This window comes from Mustela lutreola, chromosome 1 (assembly GCF_030435805.1).
Source record: "Mustela lutreola isolate mMusLut2 chromosome 1, mMusLut2.pri, whole genome shotgun sequence".
NCBI lineage: Eukaryota > Metazoa > Chordata > Mammalia > Carnivora > Mustelidae > Mustela > Mustela lutreola.
In genome coordinates, this window is record NC_081290.1 from 257,603,789 (window position 1) to 257,628,061 (window position 24,273).

Sequence of the window (24,273 nt, forward strand, 5' to 3'; positions counted from 1 at the left end):
TAAATTGCCTTAACATACTCCCCTTCCTCTTCCTTTTTCTATCTTTTTTTTTTTTTTTTTTTTTTTAGTGGAAGTTTGAACAATCAGGGGATAGCCTGCTGATGAATTAATGGCTGCAGCTGGTTTTTTAGCCCAAATCTTCCAGTGTAAAAAGAGATGGAATATAGATCTCTGATAATGTAATTAGAGCTGCCACTGTAGTATGTTGGAAATATTATTCAACTGAGAATTAGGAAACTGAGATTGCAGTTCTGTTTTATTATTAACAACACATACAGATGTTTAATTTATCCTGTTTGAGTTTTAATTTCCTTATTTGTCAATAAGGGGTTGAAAGAGGTGGTCTCTAATGTGCCTTCTGCTACAAGCCTCCTGTTACAAGTCATGTCTGCCCTAACACAAACAGGAAGTGCCTATGTTTTCTTTGTTAGTTAATATTTCAAGCATACATTATCCTTCATACACCCACATATATACTGTCTTCTTCATTAGATATGAAGCTATTGTATAAACTATTCAAGAGAGATGTTTTAAGAGATGATAACTAATGATAAGCATCCCCAAAACAGTAACCCTCTAAAAATTAAGACTATATATTCAGAACACAAAGACTAACATATTAAAACTCTACAAATGTGGAAAATCCAAATCAGCTGCATATTAATTGTGGATTTAGCATCTTAGTTATTTTTTTAAATTTTTTAAAGATTTTATTTATTTATTTGGCAGAGAGAGTCACAGTGAGAGAGGGAACACAAGCAGGGAGAGTGGGAAAGGGAGAAGGAGGCTTCCTGCTGAGCAGGGAGCCAGATGCAGGCCTTGATCCCAGGACCCTGGGGTCATGACCTGAGCCAAAGGCAGACACTTAATGAATGAGCCATCCAGGAACCCCTTTAGTTATGTTTTAAAGAAGGCTGATAAATATCACTCTCTATGAGGCTACTTATACATAAACAACTTTTTAAAAATTATCGAACTTAAATTATTTTTAAGTAAGTTATGAAGTACTTTAAATTGTAAAGTATGCATCTCCTTTTTTAAGTTTAGAAAAGAGTTCATTAAACAAATCCAAAAAGCACCAGTTTTTAAATGACTTTTCATTTTTCATCTGTTAAGGAAGAGGAAAATACATTCAGGCAAAGGATGTCTAAAATAAAGGTAAAGAGACAAGGGAAGAATCAAATGAGGAAAATCAGTTAATTCTGATGTGGCTTTGCATAAGGGAAATTGATATTTTCAAACACTCAAATATTAATTCACTGAGATAGTGAGTTTTAGAGCATCATTGAATGTCATTGCCCTTTGAAATGTCAATTTACCAATATTCACAGTTCATTAGTTGAATTAATCCTTAACCTTTGGAGGCCATCTCTTTAGAAGGCAAAATTCAACAAGGAAAAATTTTCTTCTGGAGAGAGAGAAGCCATAAATCTTCAACTACTATGAACCAAAAGACATAAGAACGTATGAGATTACAGATACACACACACACACACACACACACACACACACCCCTATGTACAAAGTGGACCATCTGAAAAGATAAATGAAAATATTTATAGAAGTTATCCTTGGATAGGAGATTATGGATAGCTTCACAAGGTACTTATCTTCATTTTAAAACTTTCTAAAAATATGAATTATTTTTGAAAAATAATTTATTAACTTATTAACTAACATGTAATATACATAGGAGTCATTCGAGAATTCCATCTGGTTCTTCAGCAAATGGACCCTACCATATGAACAAGTAAATATAAAATGTTGTTGCATTTTAGAATCACCTAAGGAGCTTTAAAACAATCCCATTATCCAGGCTCCTTTCTATACCAATAAAATTAGAAGCTCTGAGAATCAGACCTAGACATCAGTGTTTTTGTTTGTTTTCTTTTTTTAACACTTCGTGAATTTGCATGCCATCCTTGCACAAGGACCATGCTAATCTTCTCTGTATCACTCCAATTTTAGAATATGTGCTGCTGCAGTAAGTACGAGACATCAGTATTTTTAACACAACCCCCACCGAAGTGATTCTATTGTTCAGCCAAATCTGAGAATCAGGGATATAGAACATATGTATGTGTTATATACAAACTCAAGGGCTTTAAATTCTGGAAAAAATGACATAAAGATCCAATTGTCCATTAATCGGTGTTCGGTGATGGCATTCTTAAACTTCTTCTGTGACCTTGCCTTGGCAAATTTCTCAATAGCCTGTCCGTGCTTGATTCATACCCATTTCCACCCTGGTTCACAATGACTTCTGTCGATTCTGTGAACTACCTGATATTCTTCCTATAAATTCCTTTGTGACATAAGATACTCAGTTGTTTGAAGCCTATGCCCCTAAATGGTATGTTCTTAAAGCATTATTAATGTAGTAAATAATGTAAATAATTTTAAGTAGGTAAAAAAAGAAAATAAACCTCTAGATAGGTAAAATTAAGTTGTATATTTTTTTTTAAAATTTGGACCAATACTATCTATAATTAGTAAAATATATAATAATTATCATGTATATGACAGTATGTTTTGAGTATTTTCTCACTGGGTGTTCCTACCAATATCATTAGGTAATTACTAGAACTATACTTATGTCACAAATGAGCAAGTTACTATTTAATCAGGCTAAGGGTTGGAGGCCAAGTGGTTTAATTCCGTCTATTCTTTTAGCCAAAATTCTGTATTTGTTTATGGATTTGGGTTGCTTTGGTGGTGAAAAGAATGTAGGGGTAAGAAAGGAGCAACTTGAAAGTGATTACAAAGTGAGAGAGTCTTAGGTTACATAAGCTTTTATAAATGCATATTCCTTTGACATGGTTTTGGTATATTATCTCAATCATGTTGTCATGTTTAATTTTTAATTAAACACCCTAAGTTTCATTAAGTTGAATCTTTTATCCATGACTGGTAGAATAAGAAGAAACCCAAACCACTATATATGTACTAAAAGATTATTATCTGTTTCTGCCTGATTAATAAGCTATTCAGCCCATCATACCATCATGGAATGAAATTCATGTCTTATCAATGGTGGGATGATACAAATATCTTAAAATTAGGATCTGCTATTGATGCATATTTGTATCTCTCATGACACTTAAATATTGGAGAATTTTTTTCAGTTAAAAAAATTACTGACATTACTAAGTCAGTAGACTCAAAGTTTTTCTATGTATTTATTTTTTCAAGATATATTTAAAAGAAACCAGTTATATTTAGAAGATGGAGACACAAAACCAAAGAGAACGAGGCTTTCCCTTAAAGAATATTCTCCAAAATGATTTTTGGATCCAAATATTGAAAAAAAGTAGAAACAGTATTTTCCTAGTTTAGGTAATTAATAAGTGAGATAATAAGTAACACTCATCTTACTTCTATTGGTCAACCAAGAAAACTACCAAATTTCCAGAATCTCAGAAACGTATATCCAACTGCTTAACTGGCATGTACATATGAATGTTTATATTTAACAACAAAACCAAACTACTAGTTTCTGAACTTTAACCTGCTCTACTCATACATCCCTAGCTCAGTAAATGGCAACTTCATTCTACAGGCATAGCCAAAGTAGCTTGGAATTATCCTCACCAACCTCCCCCCCCCCCCCGCTCTTATTCCTTTCTTGTACACCTCACACCAGTCTGTCACCAAAACCTGTCAGCTTAATCTTCCAAATTAATGTAAATCTGACCCCTCTGGTCACTACCCTCCTTGCTACTACCTCAGCAGTATATGACAAGCCCAGAGCTAACATCATACGTAACAGTGAAAGGCTGAAAGCTTTTCTTTTAAGATCAGGTACAAGCCAAGAGTGCCCACTGTCACCACTCCTATTCAACATAGTACTGGAAGTCCCACCTAAACCAATCAGGCAACTTAAAGAAATAAAAGGCATCCAAATTAAGAGAAGAAACAAAAGTATCTATATTTCTAGAGGACATGATCTTATATAGAAATAAATCCTCCAGGTTCGACCAAAGAACTGTTAAAACTAATAAAAAAAATTCAGTAAAGCTGTGGAATATAATATTAACATACAGAAATCAGCTGTACTTCCAAACACTAACAATGAAATATCTGAAAAGAAATAGTCTCATTCAGAATAGCATCAGAACTATAAAATACATAGGAATGAATTTAACCAAGGAATGAATTTAACCAAGGAATTTAACCAAAACATCTCTACACTAAAAACTTGAACTCTGATGAGGGAAACTGAAGAAAATGCAAACAAGTGTAAAGATATTCTTTGTTTATGGATCAGAAAACTGAATATTATTAAAATGTCAATAATAACCAAAGCCATCTGTAGATTCAGTGCAATCCCTATCAAAATTCCAATAGATTTCAAACTACACTACACAGCTATAACAATCACAATATGATATTGGCAGAAAAATTAGACATATAGAAAAGAACAGAATAAAGAGTCCAGAAATAAAACCCTGCATACGTGGTCACCTAATATTTGATAAGAGATCCAAGAGTACTCAATGGGAAAAGGAAAGTCTCTCCAACAAATGTTGGGGAAACCTATAAACACGTGTAGAAAAATGAAATTGGGCCTCTGTTTTACACAGTTCACAACAATTAATTTGAAATGGATCAAAGATTTAAATGTAAGATCTGAAAATGTAAACCTGAGTAGAAAACAGGGGGGAAAGCTCCTTGTCGCAGGTATTGATAATGACGGTTTTGGATAGGACACCAAAAGCACAAGGAACAAAGCAGAAATAAGTGAATGGAGCTACATCGAACTAAAAAGTTTATTTTCAGCAAAGGAACGCATCAACAAAATGAAAACCAACCTACAGAATGGGACAAACCATCTGCAAACCATATATTTGATAAGGGGTTAATATTCAAAATATATAAAGAACTCATAGGAAAATAAAAACAAGCAGTGTGATTAAAAGTGAGCAGAGGAGATTAACAAACTGAGGGTTGCTGGGGGGAGGGGGTTGGGGAGAAGGGGGTGGGATTATGGACATTGGGGAGGGTATGTGCTTTGGTGAGTGCTGTGAAGTGTGTAAACCTGGTGATTCATAGACCTGTACCCCTGGGGATAAAAATATATTTTATAAAAAATAAAAAAATTATACAAAAAAAAAAAGTGAGCAGAGGAACTGAGTAATAGGCATACAAATGGCTAAGAGGTGTATGAAAAGATGCTCAGCGTCATTAATCCTCAGCAAAATGCCAAACATATGAGATGTCACCTCATACCTGTTAGAATGGCTCTCACCAAAAAGCAAACAAATAACAAGTATTGGTAAGGATCTGGGGAGAAAAGGAACCCTTGTGCACTATTGGAAATGTAAATTAGCATAGCCACTATGAAAAACAGTATGGCATTAACTCAAAAAATTAAAAAGCAAACTACCTGACTTATAAAAAATAAAAAAATAAAAAAAAAAAAAAAAAAAAAAAAGCAAACTACCTCATGGTCCAGAAATCCCATTGAACCTACAGATAGCCTTGGGTATTATTGATATTTTAACAATATTCAGGCTTCTGATCCATAAACAAAGAATATCTTTACACTTGTTTGCATTTTCTTCAGTTTCCCTCATCAGAGTTCAAGTTCAAGTAGAGATGTTCTGGTTAAATTCCTTGGTTAAGTTAATTCCTTGATTAAACTCATTCCTTGGTTATTTATTATTTTTATACTAGAGAAGTTTGGTTGTCACCTCTTTAAAGAAATGACCAAATTTAGCATCAAGTGAAATTACTTGACAATATGTTCCACCTGATGTAATATGAAACAAATAACTCTTGAGAAATATTCTCCACAGAAGAAATATTGAACATAAAGCTAATCAAACTATTTACCTTTTAAAAAGAAATTCCACAATATACACAGAGAAATACCTAAAATGACCCTGTTTGTGGATTAAAAAAAAAAAAAAACAGATATCTAAAAGAAAATTCACCTGTTATCTTGAAAATTCATTGCTGTTTAAAAATGGGGAAGGAAAATTATTCTAGGTTAAAAGAAATGTGAATATTTAAATCAAATGCAAAATAAAAACTTAACTGTTATCTTGAAAAGGACTTGATAATAAATAATGGTTAAATCATTTTAAATTTCTATAGATATAATATGCTGTTTTTTTTTTAAAGATTTTATTTATTTATTTGACAGAGAGAAATCACAAGTAGATGGATAGGCAGGCAGAGAGAGAGAGAGAGAGAGGGAAGCAGGCTCCCTGCCCCGCTGAGCAGAGAGCCCAATGCGGGACTCGATCCCAGGACCCTGAGATCATGACCTGAGCCGAAGGCAGCGGCTTAACCCACTGAGCCACCCAGGCGCCCTATAATATGCTGTTTTGGTTATTGAGGAATATGTCCTTATTCACGTAACATTTAAGGGTTAATTATATTGATGTCTACAACTTTTTTTTGGAATGGTAACAAGGAGACTGAGATGTTTATACACATATCTATATATCTAACAATATTTACCATATCTATATCTACCTATTGAAACAGTGCAAAGCATTAACAAGTTTTGAATGTATAGTGGATGTAATAGTGGATGTATATTTTTCATTATCATATTCCTTAACAGTTTGGAAATTTTAATAATTAACAAGTGACAAATAGCCTACTTCTTTTTTTTTTAAACTGGTCTAAAAAAATGCAACATTTTACCTACTACTTTATTATCAGCATCATTCAAAAAATTTCTTTATACCTGGGTAGACTTAATTTCTTCAGATACCACAATCTGAGATGATTACTACTAGAAAATTTATGGTTATTTTAGCAACTCCAAACCGAATTAGTACAATTAAAAACTTTTTTTTTTTTAAAGAATTCAAAGTGTTCATTGAAAAATCACACCATTAAGCTTGTATTAGTAAAATTTGAAAAACCAATCCCCGGCCCCAGGCAAATTATATATATATATTTTTTCTTTCAAAATCAAACGTGTGTTATCTTTATTATTTATTTATTTATTTATTTTTTATTTTTTATAAACATATATTTTTATCCCCAGGGGTACAGGTCTGTGAATCACCAGGTTTACACACTTCACAGCACCCACCAAAGCACATACCCTCCCCAATGTCCATAATCCCACCCCCTTCTCCCAAACACCCTCCCCCCAGCAACCCTCAGTTTGTTTTGTGAGATTAAGAGTCACTTATGGTTTTGAAGCCCTGTGCTTGGTGTTCACAAAGGCCAGAGGAATGATTCATTACTAACTGACTGAAGGAGAGGGGGATGGAGTGAATATTCTTGATTTTCACTTCCCCACGATTACCATTATCTATGATAGTGGTGTGTGGAGTCCATCATCTGTGAACTGAAATTAAATTGGTCAAGAAAATATATTTGGCGGAACAGGTTTTCCTGTATGGTGGTTGGGATAGGACAGCACCCAGCTCACCATAATTTCTTCTTTCTCAGACAATGGCCTTTAATGGTTTGCAATAATGGTACCCTTTATAACTTGGATTATTTATTAATATATTTTATTTTCCATCCATCCCCTTCAGAGATTCTTAATTTTCATTTCCCTATGAGTTCTGTGATCCTGGCTCACCAGTGCTACACTGGATGTGGGATAATCCTAGCAATATTGTGTGCTTAATGTTACTAATGTTCACCAAAACTTTCCTCTCATTTCTGGGCACATGAATACCCTTAATGTTGTTATAGTTAAGGAGAGTCATGTGACTAGATCTGGCCAATAAAATGAAAGCAATGGAAAGTGATGTGAGACTTTCCTAGTCTGAAACAGTGAAAAATCACTGTCGAGAAAAACTGTGAGAAAAACTCCAGCAACTCTTCACTTTCTTCACTTAGCAAGATCAGCCAGGATTCCTGAATCAGCCAGGATTTCCCTATGTGGGAAGATAGGGCCTCTTCCATTGTGTATTAATACAAACCAAGCCTTTTTAATCTTAGGTGCTGAAATACAGGAGTTAGCTTGTTAGTACACCATAAACTAGCCTGTCCTAATAGACATGGCTTCTTCCTTCCCCATGAGTGAGGATTTTTGCTTGGTTACTACAGTGCCTACTGACACTGCCATTTAATTTGGGATTGTTAAATCTGTGAAAGCAGCTCAGTAGGAAATCTTAGCATCACCTTTACATTTGTTTTAGCTAGAGAATCACACTTCACAGATTATTGAGCCAAAACCGTAGTTGCTCCTGAAATGTGTATTTTAGTCACCTCCTGAAGAGTAATACATCTGGCATGTACTCCCAGAGACACTTTAATTGCTTACCAGAGCTATTGATGATATGTGCCTCAAGTAGCTTTTGTTCTCTGATATCCCTTTTGGCAAGAATAGGATCTGGTGTCCTCTTACTTTCAGAGAGATCCTCCTTCAATTTTCCTTGTTTAATATGCCTGTTCATTTGGTTCCACTCATTTTCAAATATACCTAGTCTTCACATTGTTTACTAGAATTCAGCAGCCTTTTATTTTCCCCCACTTTCCCTTGGATTTTCGATCAGAATTTTTTCAAATTCTCCTTTAGATTTTGAAATCTATAGTCTCTCACAGTCAGATATTTGGAATCAATGAATTCTGTTCAAACAAATCATGTCATTCTTTATCTCCCTGATTTAGATAATTCTATCCTGGAGGGTTCCCACACCAACACTAGAATTGGACGGATTACCTCTCCTTGGATATATTTCCAATTTGTTATGACTTTCCATAATGTCCTAATTCTATAACTTTCTTGAGTGTGCCCCCTGAGGGGAGAGGCAATAGTTAAATCTTCATCTATAATAACTATCCTACACAGAATCTCATCTAATATTGCTTTGACAATTCATGCTAATATTTTGTTCTTCTCTTTTCAAGTCTAAATACATTTTCTCTTACTTTTCCTTTTCAATATCTACCTATCCTAGACTATAAGATTCACACTTCCCTTTCACATGTCATTAGCTTGGCTTTTAATATCTCAAGTTTTAAAGAATTATGCTTTTCTTCTAACTTAGTTGGTTTTTATTTATTACTTTCTATCATAAGTTGCTTTTACTCTGAAATAAAATTAAAGCAAGTTTTCCAAAAATCCTCAATATCTTCTATTAAGTCCCAGAGACAGCCTTGTAGCATGTGTCTTTTTGACTGCCTATTCTGGGTGTTTAATAATTTCAGAGTTTCTCTTCCTTAGCTCTAGGTATTCACTTTTACTAAAGACTTCCATTCCTCCTTGTCTATTAATCAGTTTTATTATCATCTTAGTGCTACACATACTTGCTAAGTCTGACTTTCTAGACATATTTGCTGCAGTTGAAGGCCAACCCCCCAACACACACATGCAAATGTCACATAAATTCATCAAGCATAAGACCTCTCACAGTTCTCCCAAGTAGCCCTGAAGGTTTCTCAACACATTAGATAGGAAGAACAAAATTTGGATCAACTAATCTAGAAAGGCCTACTTATGTTTTGCATTAAATAGTTTGAGATAGAAGCTCATACTAATTCTGTTAGCATACATAGAATGTAGCCAGCTCTGCAGCATAACATCTTAGCCTATAGTTCTGTCTAATAAATCTTATAAATTCAAGAAAAAAAATTCAGTCCATTAATGTCATAACATCTCTTAGATCCAAATGGTTTGCCAACACTCAGTAAATTAAAGTTGCCCCTAACTTCCTTTTTAAGACTCTCCAACAAGGTCAGATTCTACAAAAATAGCATATAGTTGAAGGAAGATGAGTAGGCTCCCTAATGAAGACAAAGGGTGTAGCAACTACTTTCTTTTTCCATTTCATTAATTTCACATTTTATTTCTAACAATTAATTATTTTTACTTAACTCTTTTTATAATGCTGTCATTTTCTAGTTTCTTAAGAGACCACTAAAGTAATTTATTTTTAGACTTCCGTATTTAATAATGTAGGTATTTACAGCTATAAATTCTCTCAGATGACAAATTTCACATTTCATATGATTTTTTTATGAAGCATGCACTTCTCATTAGTTTCAAGATAGTTTATAATCTGTTTTGATTTTATCTTTGATTCAATGACATTTGAGAGTGTTTCTTCTATTCTAAACAGTAACTGTTTTTGTTACAATTTTATTATTTTCCATTTTATTAAGATCAGAAACTATGTCTTACACAATCTGCTTTTTAAATCTTTCTGAATATTATTGGTGACCAATACATGATCAGTTTTTACAAATGTTTCAAGTTATATCTACTCATCAAAATATGTAAAATAAATATAATTTGTACCTATTGTTTTTATTAGATCTATGTGTTCTGAAAGGGATTTAAAACCTACGTCATAATGTTAATTTTATCAGTTTCTTCTTGAAGTCCATTAGTTTTGTATAATAGACTTAGTTGTTATGTGTTTGATACATATATTAATAGGCATATAATCCCTCCTTGTAAATTGTGGCTTTATTATGTAGTACTTCTCTTTATTCATCCCCTGTCACTTTTTATGCTATTAAATTTATATTTTTAATTAATTTTTATGTTGCTTTTTCTGATTATATTTTTGTTTGGTTTGGGGGTGTCTTTTAGCAGACCACTGTGTAATCAAATGTGGTTTTGTATTAAGTTTTTTTTTAACAGTTGAAGTAAGCTCTGGGAGATAGCATATAACATTTTTTTTGATCTGCATGTTTATTTTTTAACCCACTCAACAGGCTCCCGCTATGACAGGAGAATTTGTTCCAATCACATTTAATGTATAAATAAACACATTTCAGCTTATTTCTTCCACCTCAAATTTTGTTTATTATAGATTTTACTTTGTTGTTTTCTCTTTTTCCAATTCTCCTTAACTTTTCCAGTCAGAATAAGTTATTATTGATCCTCCTCTTTGCCCTAGTCAATAATGGAAATTTTATTACACTTTTTTCATTCTACTATTGTTTACCCAGTGTTCCCACATTTGATAATCACACATGTGGTCCAATCCTATTTAGAAAGAAATATCTCTATCATTTAATTGAACTAAGTACTCTCTAATTCTGTACTGCCCTGTCCCTAAAATGAAACTTTTAAAGCAACTTTCTCACATTTTCAGACCTTTAACAGTGAGATTTTTAGTTGCTTTTCTTTTACGTCACCTCCCTAACCTCAGTCTCAAATTCCTAGAACATGCTGGTGACTTTTACTTTTAGTCTACTGTAAGATTTTGCTACAGTATGTTCTGCCATGTTAAGACTGCTTGGTTTTGTTTTGTTTTGTTTTGTTTTTGTTTTTTTAAAGATTTTATTTATTTATTTGACAGATAGAGATTACAAATAGGCAGAGAGGTGGTCAGAGAGGGGAGGAAGCAGGCTCCCCTCTGAGCAAAGAGCCCTATGTGGGGCTCCATCCCAGTACCCTGGGATCACAACCTGAGCCAAAGGCAGAGGCTTTAACCCACTGGACCACCCAGGCGCACCAAGATTGCTTGTTTAACACCTAAATTACATAGCCACAGTAACTCTTCAGCATCTTTTTATATTTAGGTATACACTATAAGATTTATTCTCATCACTGTTCTTCTCCTTTTTAGACTTCTCCTTTTAGAGATCACTGGTTTTGTTTGTTTGTTTGTTTGTTTGTTTGTTTGTTTTTACTTTTACTAGTGCTTTATCTCTAGAAATCCTCAGATTGGAAATGTTAGTGATACATTCTCTCATTCTTACAGTACCTCAAATGTCTTTCAATCACTCTAATAGATAAATTATAGGCTGGCTTCAGGTGGTATTCTTGGATTGTATCCTTGCTGCTTTGTAGTCCTTATGCGTTATTACAATGTAATTAACTTCCAAGGTTGTAGAAGAGAAGGCTGTAGTTGATTTGATTATTTTTATTTACTAAGAAACCTGTTCTATAAGTCTTGCAAAGTATATACTTAAAAAACAAAAACAAACAAACAAAAACCCAAAAAACTGATCCTTGGAATTTAGCTATGTTATCAGAATATGCCCAGGCAAAGACGTGTTTTATCAGTATCTCCAGGAAGTTAGTGATTATTTATAATCTAAAGCCTCAAAGACCTGTACCCCTGGGGCTAATAATACATTATATGTTTATAAAAATTTTTTTAAAAAATTATTAAAAAAAAACCCACACATGCAAAAAAAAAAAAATACCCTCAAGTCTTTCTCAAAAGAAGAAAGTTTCACTTATTACTGGTTTATTTTTTGTCTTTTATCTATTTATGTTTCCCATTAGAAATACATCTACAAAGACTTTTGAGCTTATTCTCCTGTCTCATATATCTTCTCTATTTTTATTTTTCTGCAGTTTTATTCTGCATTAAAAAAAAAAAAATCCATGATTTTCTAGGAGGCTAATTTTGGTCTCATCAGTGTCTATAATTCTTAGTTTATTTTCTGACTCTTTTGGTTTTAATATTATTTAACTTACAAAAATGGCTTTCGTTTCAAATCCACTCTAATTAAGTAATACATTATTAGATTGCTGCATTATTTCCTTAATGTGTTGCCTGTGTTCTGTATTATGTCTAATTTTCTAGGAGCACACAATTTTCTACTTTCTACTACTTCTTCTCCTTGCAAGTCATGTTACTGTTTTTAATCACTCTCTGGGACTTAGTTACAGTTTCTGGGATAAATTACAGAGTAAAAGTTCCATAAATTGTAGGAGATAAGACATTAACAAGTTGACAGTGTCTACTGAGGCACCAAGAGAAAGCTAGACATCTCTCACATTTGTCTTAGCCCAGTAAGCCAAAGATCACCTGCAGAAACCAGACCAATGAAGCCAGGTTTATGGCTTGTTGCAATGAGGAACGCCACACACAAAAAGAACTGTCAGGTTTCTGACCAAACAAAAGAAAAGCTAAAGTGATTATAAAATTTGGCAGAGGGAGTTACAGTAACATTTAAAGAAAGACGGTTTTTGTTACAAGTGAAGAAGGCCTATATGTAAAGAAGTCAAAATCAATGAATAAGGGAACCTAGAGGGGTTTCTGAGAACAGTCATTGAAGCCAGACTTGCCCTTCCCATCTGGATACATGAATCTCCTCAGGCCACTTCTTCTCAGTAATTTTCATATTCTGATCTTTGTACTTCATGTCTGATTCCCAGGCTCTATCAGGTTTGGTTTGTTGTTGTTGTTTGGTAGGTTGTTTTGTTTTGTTTTTTTCTTCCTGGACCTAACAGACCCTGAGGACATTTTTCTACCTTCAGGCCTGGCTTTCTTGCTGGTTTTAGCAGCTGCTCAACTGAGAAAAAAATAACTATTAGTTGGTTTTGCATTGGCTGGAGAGGGAATCTTAAAAAAAAAAAAGTCAAGCTACCATCTTCCTAGATTCTGCTGGCAGTTCCCATTCTAACTGCCTGCCCTCTGATATGTGATGCGTTCTCTACATGTTATTTAATTATTCCTCACCAGAAAGTCAATTAGCAATAATATTTTTCCTACAGATGACAAACAGGATTTTGAAGAAGTTCAGCAATTTTTACCAAATTTTACAGACAATAAATGCTGAACATGGACCCAGGCCATGGACCTGGACACTTCAGTATCTTCATGAATGTGTGTTGTGTAGTTGGGTGAAAATCTGACAGATATACTATCTTAAGATGGAAGTAGCATCCAGGGGGGTTCTTAGCACTGATAATCATCCTTGCATACATGTGCTGTTGGTAACAATCACCTCATTGAGGGATTAGAGTTTAAGCTTCAACTTTAACAGTAAGAAGAAAGATGCTGTCTCCTCCTCCTCCGGCTACTTGTAAGGCCTACTTACCACAGGCATTGGGAAGGTACTGTTGAAAGCCTGGTTAAACATTTGGCAAATATTTCTCAAGAAACAGATCAATCTGAACTCCCAGGCCTTAGAGTAGACCATCCTACGCTACAGAAAACCTGGAAATGGCTACTTAGAAAATAAGTGGGGAAGTTTTATCAGAAAGAATCCAGAGATTCAGAAAATATTTACCACTTATTTTCTGCTGTGAAGCACTTGTAGTTCACCTTAGTTTTAGTCTCAGAAATACCCTACAGCATGGAGCAGCCTTTGATGTTTTATTAAAGAAGCAAATGCTTTGATGATCTACTCATGGGCCCAGGGCTTGCACCTCTGCCAGTCAACCTTCCCACATCCCTTGCCAAACATCCCCACTAAAAGCTAATTACATGGCATGGGTTTGGCCTTGTGGTTTTTTTTGTTTTTGCTTTTGTTTTTATTTTTAAAATCCAGCTCATTCTATGATATACCCATAAGTTGAAAAGTGGTCCCAAATGAACACTATAGAAATGTTTATTAGAGAGTAAATAAGAAAATTTAGGCATTACCAAAACAAAACAAAAACAAACAAAAAAAAAAAAAAAAAGAAAGAAAGAAAGAAAAAGAAAGGTAAAAGAAAGAAAACCAAAATTTAGGCATTACCTTGAGAAAACATTTTAGTGTTTGTTTATGAGTCTGAATAAAAGCAAAATATTTTCCTAAAATCTTTACAAATGCTTTACTCTTGGAATAATTCGTATAGGCTAGATATTTTCCATTTGCTCCTCTGGATCAGTCTCCATCCACCCTTCATCATCCTGCTCTGTCCCCCAAGATACTGACTTCTTTTCTTCTGTTGATCCTTTAGCCCATCAGTTTCCATGAGTTGGCGGAGTCATAGGAATAGAAGTCAGTGAATGGAGAGAATAAGAGAGGAGTCTGAAAGACAGTAAAGTTGTGGTATTTATTCTCTCTGCCCCTTCTTTGGAAGCACCACAAGTGGGATTTTTCCTCTTATCAAAAGCTTAGCTCTTGTTTGGTAACACTTTTCATACAGATACCCACTTTGGGTAGCAATAACTGTTTCCTTTCCTTCCATTTTCAGATTTAGGGATTGTGATGACTTTCTGCCAATAGTCAGGAAGTTGCTAGTACTGGGGAATTTACTGTGTTTTTTCCTAATCTCTGTTGACAAACCTTTTGAAATAGTCCCCTTATTGAGCTCTGTTGAATAACCCAGGATAGGCTACATCATGTCCTTCTTATTGGAACCCTGACTGATTCACAATGCAAAAAGTATTCAGTTGCAGATAGTATAACATAAATATAGGGAAAAAATCCAAGGATTGATCATTATCTGAAGTCAAAATATTTGGTCTTAAATCTGTCTCCCAGAGCCTAGAGGTTTTAGAAAAGTTCACTGACCTATTTAACATCAGATTTCTTAGGGGTGAAATAATTTCTCATAAGACTATTTTAATATAAAATATAAATGCTATAAAACCTGATACAGTGACTGGAAAACATGGTAGTGAATAAATATGGGTAATGATGGTTTTTGAGTGGTAGCTACATAACTAAACTAGAATTAGGTCTCCTGGAATCCTTGCCTGTATAGTTCTAGGTTAGGACTGGCTGCAAGAAAAATTTGCACGATATTTAGAAAGCAGAAGTAAAGCAGCAGCCATTTTTCTCTGAACAGAGATACTAGATCATGAGCTCATGGAAATGCTATGCATCTTTATTAATCTGCTGGATCACCTTTTTGGTGTGAGTCAGGATCAGGACCCACAGCTCCTCCAGCTTCCATTATGTCTCTCTCTCAGTTTTTCTAGGTCCTGGGCCAGATGCAAAAGTGCCAATATGGTTTGTAAGTTGTCCACATCATTAAGGCTGCAAGTATTGAGAGGCAGATGCTAGTTCCAATTTATCCTCATAGACTCAAATTTGGCCTCACTCTCCCCATTTTTTTTTTTTAAGATTTTATTTATTTATTTATTTGACAGAAAGAGAGATCACAAGTAGGCAGAGAGGCAGGCAGGGTGGGAGGAACAGGCTCCCCACTGAGCAGGGAGCCCAATGTGGGGCTTGCTCCCAGGACCCTGAGATCATGACCTAAGCCGAAGGCAGAGGCTTTAACACACTGAGCCACCCAGGCGCCCACACTCTCCCCAATTTTATGTCCAGGTTTTCTTCCCAGCAACTGATTTTCTGGATTTTCTGTAGCTTCCCCCAGACAAAAAGGTAATTTCCTCAGAATAAAAACAAAAACACAACTCCCACAATTATAGTATTTTCTCCCCTGTTATTGTATTTTATTCTACATTACTCAAAATGGCTTTCTTCACCTGTTCAACTGATACACTGGTTCTCTTCTCTTCTTCTCTTATTAGTGACATGACCACACACATGACTGAGCAGATCACAAAGAATATTAGAGTACGTTATCCAATAAAAATGGGAGACTAGAATAACATAATATGCACTTTACGTTGTTGAATCATGAGGTAAAGCTGAGCTATTAAAGGAAAAAAATGTTAAAATTTAGGAGTCTTTATTTCAAGAATTAAATTCACCTCTAAAGCTTAGTCCCAGATTTGAAGAGTAGACTGGAGTTCATCTTTTTGGCTTTGTTTTTCTCCATTCTACAGGCACAATGCAAAAGCTCTGCTCAGTGTTTGGGAAAGGAGATAGGGAGCAATTACTGATTATTAATTCTCACTGGGGTTATTGAACAATCACTATGCCTTTTTTTTTTTATCCTGAGATTCCTGTCATTCTCTAGTCAAGTTTAACTTCCAAGGCTTTGCTCCCAGATAAAATTTCATGCTCATTTAGCACATGATACCTTTAGAACTGACAGAAGTGATCCACCTGCAACAGCCCAGCAACCCTATGCTTAGTCCCAGAAAGTTACAGAAATAGTTTTCTTTGTCTCCTGGATTCTCTATGGGTCATTTAATAGCAACAGTTCCTCTTTATTCTTTTCCTTTTTGAATGGTGCTTTTGTGAGTTGGAGTCTTGATGTAGCTGTCACAAACCTTCTACTTCAGAGGTTAAACTACAAGATCTAATGAGGGGAAATTATTTTTAGCTTAGCCTCTGGCACTATAAATTCCAGAAAATTTTTGAATTAAGCTTTATGACTTTATAGGAAAAAATAGCAGGCTGCCAAACTGTTTTAACTCTCTCTCCCTTTCCTCCTTCTAAGTAAAATCTAACTAGGTGATTTTCTTTAAAATAGTATTTTTAAATATTTTTTAGTAGAAACTGCATGGAAGTTTAATTCAACAAAATTTCTTATGTTTCTTTTTTATATGTTTGTTTTCTAATTGGAACTTGTCTCTGATGGCTAACACTAGACTAGCAAGGACTGCCCACGATCAGTGATATGTGAGCACAGATTCTGTTGTCTTTGTTTCACAGTGGAAAATAGAATTTACTTGGAGGTCTAATACTAGTGCTGAAAGAAAAACATATACTATCCCTTTATCCTTAGAAGTTGTATTTCTCTTGAGGTAGAATTCCATCATAACTCAGAATCAATAAATAAAATAGAAGCTGAGTCATATTGGAAAGAACCCCAGTTGTGAATTGGGCTTTCTTCTCTGCAATATGGTATTTCTCCTCTGTGATATGACTTAATCCAAGCCCTAGGCTACTGTCCCCTGCATCCTGGCTTTGGATATTTCATTAAGTATTAACGACTTTGCTGGATAAGAGGGACTGGAAGAGATGAAAAATTAAAATTAAAGAAAGGCCTTGTTTGGAGGCTGATAGTTATGAAAAGAAAATATTTTTTTCACAACTACTGTCTGTGAACAATGGGGAATTGTGGGGATATCATATTTATTCCATACTGATTGGGAAGAAAGCTATAAATTACAACTATAAAGATAATTAACACTACCTGCTAAAAATGTTACAAGGTGAGCTTTTATCCTCAAGAAGTTTTAAATATCTTTAGAGGCAACTGGTGGACCTCATGACTGAGGGAAACCATAGCTTTCTCTCATGCCAGGGAAGGGCACATTCCAGGTAGAACTCACAGTGAAGTTGGATACTCTCCTCTTTAAAGTGGCTATGCATATTATAAAAACTGTTTAACTAAGGGTGCAGGTGTGCTAAGAAACAAAAAAAGACAATCCCAAGCAAACAAGATAGAGATCTTGGATTCTTAGTTTGAATACTAAAAATACAGGCCCATATATTAGGTAAAATCAGACTATAAGTCATGATGTTAAGGTGACATTTATTACTTTCTATGGTCCACAGATTGTGCTAAATCCTTTATGTGTACATCATCACATTTATCCTCAACTAAGTATTACTACCACCATTTTACAGAAGAGGGAAAAGAGGGTTTAAAAGTCCAAGTTCACATAGACATGAGTGAAAGAGGAGTGCCTGAGTGGCTCAGTCAGTTAAGTGTCCGCCTTTGGCTCAGGTCATGACCCCGGGGTTCCGGAATAGAGCCCTGCATCTCAGGCTTCCTGCTTAGTTTCTCCCTTTCTTTTTGCTCCTCCCCCTGCTTGTCTCTTTCATGCTCTTTCTGTTAAATAAATACACACAAAAAAGTCAGTGAAAGAACTTAGGCTCAAACCTTAAATCGATCTCAGCCCAAGCTGGTGATTTAAATACTAAAGGTAAATAGAATAACTCTGACAATAAAACAACTGTGCTATAGTGAATTTAAGTAGTAAGATGGAATTTTATGCAATCTTAAAAGGTGGAATTTAACTGATACTTCATGGATGGGAGAAAGCTGAGTGGGATTACAGGGTGTTCAAAAATGAACTGCATGCGGCCCCTGGGTGACTCAGTGGATTAAGTCTCCGTCTTCGGCTCGGGTCATAGTCTCAGGGTCCTGGGATTGAGCCCCCCATGGGGCTCTCTGCTCATCAGGAGCCTGTTTCCCCTTCTCTCTCTCTGCCTGCCTCTCTGCCTACTTGTAATTTCTCTCTGTCAAATAAATAAATAAAATCTTAAAAAAAAAAATGAACTGCATGGATAGAGCTGTACAGGAAAATAAATAAGGAGTGTTTGGAATCAGTGAGTCACTGGCCTGAATTTTTTAAAAGGTTTGTGGATTCATAATATCCACCGTTCATGGACATCATTTATCCATGGAAACTTACTTTTGCAACATTTCCCCAAAATGCTATCTAAATTTGTAAATATATGTTATAAGAAAATATCTTCTTGAATCTATTAAGTTGAAAGCATATGAAAGATAGAAAAAACATGATAGTTTATTAGAAATTTCTAATTGGGAAGTCTAGTTGTGTTAATGAGCTAATATGAATGTTGAATAAATGTGAAGTATGCATGGTTATTATTTTAAAAAATAAAATCCCCACAATTTAGATAAAATAGGACAGAGTCTCCATTTCCAAATATTTGCAGTGTCATTTTGGAATGACAGAGTCAGAATGAACTTGGAACCATATTATATCCTACTTTTCAGTTTATTTAATTTTCAAAAACATTTCTGTCTCCAGCAAAAACTCCACATGTGTGTCAGAGGAGGCATAAAAGCAAAACTTTACTTTGAGAAAAAGGTCTTTAAGGCATTTTTACAGAAGCTGCTTTGAGCAAGGACTTCACATTGGAAAATGAAGAGCAAAAGTATTCACTTTATTAATTACCCTTAGAACCATGTATATAGCTGCTATAGGCAAAGTGGGTCAGAAGTGGTTGAAGGTCTTAAGGTCAAAGCTGAAAGGGCTCAGTGAATCGTAATCTCAGTGCTCCTGATTCAAAACAGCCACCAGTGTTACTTGTTAACATCCAAAAGACCTAGGGATGAGAATGATGCCATGGTAGTATTTCTAGCGAAACTTGGAATCTTTGCACTAACCTTGCATTCTACAAGTCAAATTGCAAAAATAATTCTTGTTTCTTTATATAAATCAACCTTTGTCACATATTAATAACAATTTGTAGTATTCACTTGGCCCAGATGAACATTATTAGAATCTTCTTTTCCAATGATTTAGGAGTTGTTGAATAGTAAATTTTCCTAATAAAAATGTATGTGATTGTAGATGAAACTGCATTTTTATTTGGAAAGAGCAATTTTCTGCTAAAGATTTACAGATAAAGATGGTTTCCTAGCATAGAAGACAAAGTGTGCTATGCCAGATGAATTTTTTCATGTGGATTTTTCACACAAATGCAGATTTCCATGCAAGTTCAAAAGTTAGGATTGGAATGGAAGGGGCAGGAAGCAGCCTTAGCATTATTGAACCTCAGAGGACAAGTGCAAGCCTCACAGAAACAGCAGGTCACAGAGGAAGGTTGGCACTGGGTCAGAAATAACTTCACTTAGAGGGGATTTATCATTAAAGCTTAGGTATATTTTTTTGCTTCCAAATGCCTCGGAGACTCTCTTTCTTTCTTTGTTTCTTGAGAGAGAGAGAGCGAGCATGAGCAGGGCAGAGGGAGAGCACAGAAAGAATCTTAAGCAGATTCCATACTCAGCATGGGGCCCAATATGGGGCTGATCTTAGAACTGTGAGCTGCAACCAAGAGTCGGATGCTTAACCAACTGAGCCTCCCAGGTGCTCCTCATTTTCTTTTATTCTAGATATAGTCTCTTTGGCTTTCAGGTGTCATCTTCATTTTATCATATTGCCTGGCTTTACTGAGGTCCCACAAGAAAATCATGCTTTAAGAATACAATTACACTCTCCTTAGCATTAAAGGAGAATCTTTAGAGCATTAAATCTTAATACCTAAACCTTTCCTTCCATCCCATTTCTCAGGATCCATACAGCTGAGACGTCACATAAATCCATTAGGAAAAGTGCTTCAAAAGTAGTTCTTCTTAACAGGAATGGCAGGAAGAGTAGAGTTACTATTCATCCTGACCTGTATAAGCAAGATATAAGTAGACTGAGAAAGTACTCCAGATGATCCTATACATCTTAGAGAAATAAGCATCATCCCCTGCTTCCCCAAGCTCCCTGTTGAGAAACTTTTTTGGAAGCTGTGTAGTTCCAGGCCTGGTACTGTGCTATCTTATCAACAGTCTGACTAACCATAAGTTTAGGCAAATGACAACCATGGGCAAAATACAAAGGAAAGGCATTAAGTACTCAATGTTTGATAACTAAAAAGAAGGAAGGAAGGAAGGAAGGAAGGAAGGAAGGAAGGAAGGAAGGAAAGAAGAAGGAAGGATCAACATATTTAATTAATAAAAAAATTAGAACTCTAACATGTTGGACTATGAAACAAGTCTCAATAAATTTAAGTTTGCAATCACATAATGCATCTTTCCCAACCATAACAGTATGAAGCTAAAAATCAATCACAATGGGGGAAAAAAAAAAGAAAAATGACAAACACATAGAGGCTAAACAACATACTACTATATAGCCAATGGGTCAATGAAGAAATCAAAGATGAAATTAAAGAATACATAGAGACAAATGAAAATGAAAATACAACTACCCAAAATCATTGAGACACAAGGAAAGCAGTTCTGAGAGGGAAATTTATAGCAATAAAGGTTTAACTTCAGAAACAAGAAAGATCTACCACCCCCCAAAAAAGCTAACTGTATACCTAGAGGAACTAGAAAAAGAAAATATGAAAGATGAATAGAAGGAAAAAAAATTATAGTGATCAGAGAATAAATAAATGAAATAGAGACAAAAAAAGAAAAGATCAATGAAACCAATAACTAGTTCTTTGAAAAGATGAAATAAACCTTTAGATAGACTCATCAAGAAAAAGAGAGAGGATCCAAATAAATAAAATCAGAAATGAAATAACAGAAGTAACAATCAACATTACAGAAATACAAAGAATTATAAGAAAATAATATGCCAGTAAATTGTGTAAACCTGGTGATTCACAGACCTGTACCCCTGGGGATAAAAATATATGTTTATAAAAAATAAAAAATTAAAAAAAAATATGCCAGTAAATTGAACAAATTACAAGAAATGGATAAACTTCTAAAAGCATTTAATCTTCCAAAACTGAATCGGAAAGAAATAGAAAATCGGAGCAGATCAATTACTAGTAATGAAATTGACTCAGGAATCAAAAAGTTTCCAACAAGCAAAAGTCCAGGACCAGATAGATTCACAGGTAAATACTACTAAATATTTAAAGAAGAATTAATATCTATTTTTCTTAAACTGTTCCAAAAAATAGAAGGAAATCTTCCAGATACATTCTACTAGGCCAGTATCATCCTGATACCATAACCAGACAAAGTTTTCTTTTACAGAAAAATAAAACTATAGGCCAATATAAAAAAATTAGCAAACTGCATTCAGCAACACATTAAAGGGTCACTATTCATGATTAAATGGGTTTATCCCAGGGATGCAAGGTTGATTGAATATTCACAAATCAATGTGATACACCATATCAACAAAATACAGAAGAATAATTTATAATTATCTCAATAGATTCAGAAAAAGTACTTAGAACATAGCAAAAATGTAGTAATCAAAGCAGAATAGCATTGGCACAAAAACAGATACACAGATCAATGGAAGAGCATGGAGAACCCAGAAATAAGCCCATACTTTTATGACAAATTAATCTATGACAAGGGAGGCAAGAATATAGAACTGAAAAAAAAGGCATTCTTTTCAATAATCAATGCTGGGAAAACTGGACAACTACAAGCAAAAGAATAAAACTGGACTACTTTATTACAGCATACACAAAAACAAATTCAAAAATGGATTAAAAACTAATGTGAGCCCTAAAACCATAAAACTATTAGAAAAAAACATAGATAGTAATTTTCTTGACACAGTCCTCAGCAAGATTTTTCTCAATATGTCTAGTCAGTCAAGGAAAATATAAGCAAAAATAAACTACTGGGACCACAATGAAAAAAAAAAAAAACTTTTTCACAGCAAAGGAAACCATCAACAAAACAAAAAGGCAACCCATAAGTGGGAAAAGATATTTATACATGATAAATCCAATAAAGGTTAATATCCAAAATATATAAAGAACTTCTACAACTCAACACCAAAATCATCATTTAAAATTGCCAAAGAATTTGAATAGACATTTTTCTAAGGAAGATATATAGATGGCCAACAGATGTATGAAAACATGCTCAACATCACTAATCATCAAGGAAATGCAAAGCAAAACCACAATGAGATATTACCTTACCCCTACCAGAATGTCTAGAAGCAAAGACAAGAAATAATAAGTGTCAGCAAGGATGTGGAAATAAAGGAAACCTCATGCATTTTTGATGGGTATGTAAATTGGTATAGCCACTGTGGAAAACAGTATGGAGGTGCCTCAAAAAGTTAAAAATAGAAATACCATAAGATCCACTCCTGAGAATCTACCCAAAGAAAACAAAACACTAATTCAAAAATACATATGCACCTCTATGTTTATTGCAGCATTATTTATAGTAGCCATGATATAGAAGCAACTCAAGTGTTCTCCTACAGAAGGTGGATAAAGAAAAAATGGTGCATGCACACATGCACACACACACACACACACACACAGGAATATTACTCAGCCATAAAAAGAACGAGATCTTGTCTCTGTGAAAACATGAACAGATTTAGAAGACACCACCCTCAGTAGAATAAGTCAGACAAAGACAAATTCCATATGATTTCACTTAGATGTAGAATTTTAAAAAATGAATAAATGAACAAAAAGCAGAATCAGACCCATAAAAACAGAAATCAAACTGATGGTTGCCAGATGGCCAAAATAGGTGAAGGGGAGTGAAAGATACAGGTTTCCAATAATGAAATGAGTAAGTCGTGGCAATAAAAGGTACAGCATAAGAAATATAATCAATGGTATTTTATTAGCATTGTATAGTGACAGGCAGTTTCTCCCTTCTGGTGAGCAGAGCATAATATATAGACTTGTTGAATCACTACACAACACTGCAACTAGTGTAACACTGTATCAACTATGCTTCAAAAAAGTACAATTCTGTTGGGTTTTTTTGCATATTTTGCAGTATGACATTGTTATTTTGAAATATACCACATGTGGCCAGGGTGGCAAGGGTACTTTTATGATTTTAACATTAAAAAAAAGTGGTAAAGTTCTAGGATATCTGCTGGCCCAGAAGAGCATGTGAATCTTGATCTTGGGGTTGTGAGTTCAAGCCCTATGTTGGGTGTAGAGATTAAATAATAAATAAATAAATATTTATTTAATATTCAATTTAACTTGAATTCAATATTTTAATTTTAATTAAATTAATAATATAAGAAATAATAACTATATAATAAATAATATAATATGTAATATAGTATAAAATATAACATGATATAAATATAATATAATAAATAATAAAATTAAATTTCAATTAATTTAATTTTAATTTAATATTTTAATTTTGATGTTTAATATGTAATAAATATTTTATTGAAATATGATAAATTACTAAAATAAATAAACAAATAAAATATAAAAAATAAAGTGATAAATTTCTTAATCTTGTTCTGTTCTGGGGTCAGAGACTCAACCCTGATGGACTTTTTATTTAGATGTTTCTGTGTATTAGAGCTATGATCATTTTGGGGGTCCCTCAAAAGCAGACAAGGCACCTAGATA

The 24,273-nt window shown here is 34.3% G+C and overlaps 1 non-coding gene across 1 annotated transcript; it reads right to left on the reverse strand.

The window, feature by feature from the left end:
- Positions 1-1,885: 1,885 nt before the first annotated feature.
- On the reverse strand, positions 1,886-1,992 carry LOC131822906 (U6 spliceosomal RNA). Its single transcript, XR_009350386.1, has one exon. It is a non-coding gene; the product is annotated as a U6 spliceosomal RNA (small nuclear RNA).
- Positions 1,993-24,273: the final 22,281 nt, after the last annotated feature.